Source organism: Chionomys nivalis, chromosome 25 (assembly GCF_950005125.1).
Source record: "Chionomys nivalis chromosome 25, mChiNiv1.1, whole genome shotgun sequence".
Lineage (NCBI taxonomy): Eukaryota > Metazoa > Chordata > Mammalia > Rodentia > Cricetidae > Chionomys > Chionomys nivalis.
Window position 1 is genome coordinate 5,072,307 of NC_080110.1, and position 6,015 is coordinate 5,078,321.

Consider the following 6,015-nt stretch of genomic DNA (forward strand, 5'->3'; position numbering starts at 1 on the left):
TAATTTTTACCTTCAAAATTCCTATGGAAACACTGAAAAACCAGAATGAAATTGTTGGACCCTGGAGTCCAGTCCCCGAGGAGGAGTCGCCCCAGGAGACCACCCTCACACCACAGCTGATGTAAAAGCATGAGGATTTTATCAATTCTGTCACGACAGAGTCTTTCAGCATTTGAGAAACCAGAAAGACCCCGAATAGCTGGTACAGGCTATTTTTAAAGTAAAAAGCCACAGAAGCAAGGGGGGGAGATCTGGGGGTTGTTTTTCAACTATTAGGATTGGCTGATTTAAATGGCTATTAGCAATGATTGGGCTGAGCTACGGCGAGAGAGTGGTTGCCAGATCAGGCAGGGTAAGGAGGAACATCTGTGAGTCATCCTAACCGTATCTGAGGAACTAAATCAATATCCCCTGACCAAGGCCAAGGAACGGAATCAATAATCTAAGGGTTATCTTGCTCCAATTTCAATAACTGAGTTCTATCTGGAGAACATCCACAAGGACACAGGGAGATGGAAAACCCCCAACATTCCAGTATGTGCATGTGTAGTTGTTAGGCCCTTGGTTCCCAGGGGAGAGGGACACTAATGCTGAGAAGCCTCAGCTTTAAGTTCTACAAAACCAGCCTATTTCAGAGGCCTTTCTATGAATTTTTCTATGAATTCCATCCATTTATTTTTTAAGTTTAAGAAAGCCTGCTTACCTTATGCCAGGTTGTTCTAGACCCAGGAAGCAGAGTGGTGGACAAACAGATAAAAGTCCCTGATTTCAGGACTTTCTATGGCAGTGAAAGACAGCAGACCACACGCAAGACAAAGAAACCCAACCCCAGGATGCACATAAGGAAGCAAGATAAGCAAGCAGAGGTGATGATGGAGTTCCCAGGAAAGGCTTCCTGGAAGAGCCGATGTTTCAACAGACTCATGTGCAAAGTCGGGGTGTGGGTTCCAGACAGGGAAACCAGTGCAAGCACCCCGGGACAGACAAGCTTGGATATCCCAAGTCCGGCAAGGAAGATGGTGAGGCTGTAGGTATGTAAAAGGGAAAGCAAGCGGAAGATGTCTTGTCAGAGGTCAGGTCGTGCTGAATATCTAGAGGCCACATTTTGGTGTTGCTGTTTGAAATGGGTTTCCTTATAACCTGGGTTGGCTTAGAACTCAGTCTATAGCCCTCTGGTTTCCATCTTAGGATCCTCTTACCTTAGCCTTCTGATTGCTGAGAATACAATCTTGTACCATCACCCTGAGCTGGGACCATATTTAACTGAACTAACACACTCACACACACATGCTTTCTTGTTCACACTGAGATGGAAGGAAATACCTCATAAAAAGAAATCCTTCTTGTCTAAGTTGGGGTTAGAATCATTGCATGAACCTTCTGCCGAGTATTGGATGACCTGTAGTCTGTTGTCTGTATGGTGTTCACCGGTACGCTGATATGTACAACCCGAGGCTGTGTCCTGGCTAGTTTTGTTTGTCAAGTTGACACAAGCTAGGGTTATTTGGAATAGACGCCTCAGGTGAGAAAATTTCTCCATCCAGATTGCCTGTAGGCATGTATGTAGGGTACAGGTCACTTTGGGTGTCCCCATTCCTGGGCAGGCGGTCCCAAGTTGTATAAGAGAGCAGGCTGAATAAGTCATGGAGAGCAAGCCAGTAAGCAGCACCCCTCCATGGCCTCTGCATCAGCTCCTGCCTCCTGCCTGTGTGAGCTCCTGTCCTGACTGCCTTTGCTGATGAACAATGGTATGAAGTGTAAGCCAAATAAACCCTTGCCTTCCCCAACTTGCTTTAGTTATGGTGTTTCAGCACAGAAGCAGGAACCCCAACTAAAACACAGTCCAATGTGGGGAGGAGCGACTAAAGGCTCAAAGAAATGAGACTAGCTTCAAAGATTCAGACAAAATGAACAATGGTAAAGCTATTACTGCAGGGATTAAATAGAAAAGAAATTTACAAAAATTAGTGTTCTAAAGCTAAAAAGACATTAGAATGGCTTTGATAATTTTTTTATTTATATTAAAATGTAGAAGCAGGGGTAGAACCCGCAGCAAGGGCAGTAGAGCAGATCATACCATTTAGACACTGAAGCTAATGCCATAAAAGACGAACTCAGAACCCACAGGGTAAAGTGGGGAAAAGAGATTCAGTTTAAAACTATACATTACTGGGCAAGGTTATTGAAGGTTATAGATTTCTGAGAAAAGGTCTGGAATAACTGGAACAACAATAAGTTTCTTTTTTAAAAATTTATTTTTGTGTTCAACGTGTGTGTGCATGAGTACATGCATGTTTGTGTGTGTGTGTGTGTGTGAGAGAGAGAGAGAGAGAGAGAGAGAGAGAGAGAGAGAGAGAGAGAGGTCAGAAGAGGGCTTTGGATCATCTGGAGCTGGAGTTACAAGTGGTTGAGTGATGTGGGATTCCCCTCTGTATGCTATGAATATGTTTTATTACCATTGGTTATTAAAGAAGCTGTTTCAGCCAATGATTTAGTAACGTCAGGCAGAAATCTGAACAGAGATATAGAGAGAAAGTTGGCGGAGTCAAAGAGACACCATATATAGCTGCCGAAGGAGACAGACACCAGATCCTTACCAGTAAGTCACAGCCTTGTGCCGATACATAGATTAGTAGAAATGGGTTAATACAAGATCTAAGAGCTAGCTAGAAGTATGCCTGAATCATTGGCCCAACAGTGCTGTAATTAATATAGTTTCTGTGTGGTTTATTCAGGTCTGAGCAGCCTGGAAACAAATTAGCAGTCTCTGTCTACAGTTATGAGCCACCTGCCATAGTTACTGGGAACCAAACTCTGGTTTTCTGCAGGAAGAGCAAGTGTTCTTCACTGCGAAGCTCTCTCTCCAGCCTCTGACATTTACACCTAAAAAAGCCACAGTTATTTACACTGAAGGAATTACTTTGATAGTAGTGGAGAATGTGCCACTCTGGAGGCTGCTGGAAGGTTGAGAACACAAGCATTGACCCTCCAGCTAGAAGACCAGCCATTTATGAGGAAACGAAGATCGGGTTGACCCCAGCTCTCCATTAAGAAATGTCGGAAGAAGATGGACGATTCTTACGAATTCTTACAAACAATGACCCCTGTGTCCAAAGGCCAGAAACAGACCGCTCATACACTCTTCGTGAAGATATTGTTTGAAGCCTTGTATCGGGACACCCAAGATGTGTGAAAGGGCAGAGTGCAGCTTATACACAGCTCACAGCGCTGTATAAATGTCATAAGCAAGGGGAGGTAACGAGGGAAAATGCATATATTTAAAGGTAGACCTGCTAAACTATAGCTTTTACCACTCCATTCTCACTAAACTGGGAAGCAAGTAAACATTTACTCAGGGTCAGCACTTAACCATGGCAAGGGCTTTATTCGTGTGTCATTTCATTTAACCCTCTACAGCCGTGAGATAAGAATCATTATCTCTCAGAGGCCGGGAATATGGGTCAGCAAGTAAAGGCTCTTGCTACCAAGCTTAATGGTCAGAGTTCAATTCCTGGAGCCCACGTGGTAGAAGAGGAGAACCAACAGGTTGTCCTCTGACCTCCACATGTATGTTGTAGCATGTGCAGGACCACACACATGCACGTGCACACACACATTCACACACCCTAAGTAGATATAAAAAATAAAAATATTGCTAATTATTTTGAATAAAGGAAACTAAGACATAAGAGTAGGGTCTTGCCCAAGGAATGGCTAAAGAGTAATGGGATGAGAAATTTCTGAGTTTACAAATGTAGTCTGCCTCCATGCGGCTATAGTGATACATGGGTCACAGGTAGCCGGAAGTCCTGTACTCAACTCTAGGTGTCAAAGAGAGGCATTTCACTTAAATACCTTGTCTCATATTTAGCATTTTCAGAAACAGGTTCATTGCCTAGGAGGATTTCTGTCTGTGCTGCAGTCACAGTGTGAGATGCACACATGACAGTTAGAGGTGCATTTCACATGGCTGGGACACGGTTCCCACATCTCCTTTACACGACTGGTTGCTTGGCTTTAGCTCATGTTTCCTCTGCAAATGATATATCTACATGATGTCTGCTGATTAAAAAGCAATCTGGTAATGTCCTCTTCACGGTGGGCTGGGCTGAAGGTGTTTGCTGACTGCTTCCTACACATCAACTGGAAAGCCATAAAGATGTACGAAAATGAGCCAGGACAGTCGAACTGTGAGAAGGCTGGAGGGGATATTATAGAAGGAAGCCCAGAGAATCTTATTATTTCATAAATGTGGCATGTGTTGGCGATAATATTTCAAAGTAAGATACTTAGAACATGTCTTGAGTGGTGTTAGAAAAGATCTTTACAGAGTCTAGAGAGATGATTCATTGGGTAAGAGCACTCACTGGCTGCTCTTCCAGAGGACCTGGAACGGATTCTCAGCACCCATCAGGTGGCGCAATACTGTAATTCCACAGAATCTGTTGCCCCCTTCTGGCCTCCACTGGCACTGCATGCACATGATTCAAAGAAACACAGGATGGCAAGACACCCATAGGCATAAAATAAAAATGAATAAGTCTAAAAAAAGCATTAAAGATATTTTAAGTGGATAGATTTAAGTGTAACATTTGTGTCTACCTTTACCATATGAGTTGGGTTAGGAGTGTTCATAGCCACCATTCCCTCAGGCAAGCCACTCACCAGCTCTCCTACCCTTTCCTCTTCTCCTTTTCTGTCTCTTCCTCCCCCTTCACCACCACTTTCCTCCTTTCTCTCTCAGCAGGGTCTCAAGTAGTTCTTGCTGAACTTCTGAGGATGACCTTGAACTTCTGGTTTTTCTGTTCCCCCCTCCCCAGCGTTAGAACTACAGGCGTGTGCCTCCAAGACTGTGGACTTGACCTCCCCGAAACAGTTTCCCTTCTTAGAAAAACGGAGAAATTCCTATCAGAAGAATAATTGTAAGAATCACACTCGCTACTGCAGAAGGCACCAGTCATCCGTTGTTGTGTTTGTTTGTTTAAATCCTAAGTCCCGCTAGACCAAGGATAACAGCTGTCACTACGGCAGGCTATCGCAGGGATCAGACAGACCATAGGGATCAGAAATGGTTTTCGTTGCTCTCCTGACTAAACAGGGAGCATGGGGACCTTGGGAGAGGGTTGAAGGGGAGGCAGGGAAGGGAGCAGAGAAAAATGTAGAGTTCAATAAAAATGAATTGAGAAAGGAAGAAAGGAAGAAAGGAAGGAAGGAAAGAAGGAAGGAAGGAAGGAAGGAAGGAAGGAAGAAAGAAAGAAAGAAAGAAAGAAAGAAAGAAAGAAAGAAAGAAAGAAAGAAAGAAAGAAAGAAATGGTTGTCCAGTGAAAAACCGCAAGCTCCCCACAGTACAGCCTTCTTCGGCTCCTTTATAATTGCTCACCTGACTAACCACTGTGATCTCAGTTCCCGGAGTCCTCGCTCCCATCACCCATTAATCTGTCAAGTGGTGATGAGCCTCAAACTCAAACTTGGAGGTATACTTCCAAGCAAGGACCTGAACTGTGAACTAAAGGCGTGACAACAAGTGCCCTTCGATCTACACCCCCTCACACACACACCACACACCCATCTCCTGCCCGTTTAAATGGTGCGTCGCCGCCGCTGTCAATAAAAGTTTCGCTGAGCGCGAGCTGTGGATTCGCTGGACGCGGCGGGAGGCTCCCGTTCTCACCCGCCCCAGAGTCGCTCGGTGCCCAGGCAATCGCAGTTGGGTCACCCTGGTCTGGCACTCATCGCGCGGGGTGGAGGAAATCGTTCTCCGGACCCGGACAGCCAGGGGCGCAGCTGGCGACAGGGGACCCCCGCCCCACGCCGGGTGATTGGCAGCGCGTAGCTAGGCTCCCACCTCCGCGAGGATTCACACCTGTTGGACTTACCTGGCCTCCTGGAGACGCCACGCCCGCTGCAACAGGGAGAAAGAAGCCAGCACGGCCCCAGGCTAAAGCAGCTAAAGAGAGCGACCTGCGCGGCTCGGGCTACCCCTGTGCACTCCCGGCTCGGGTCAGCGCTGGGGGC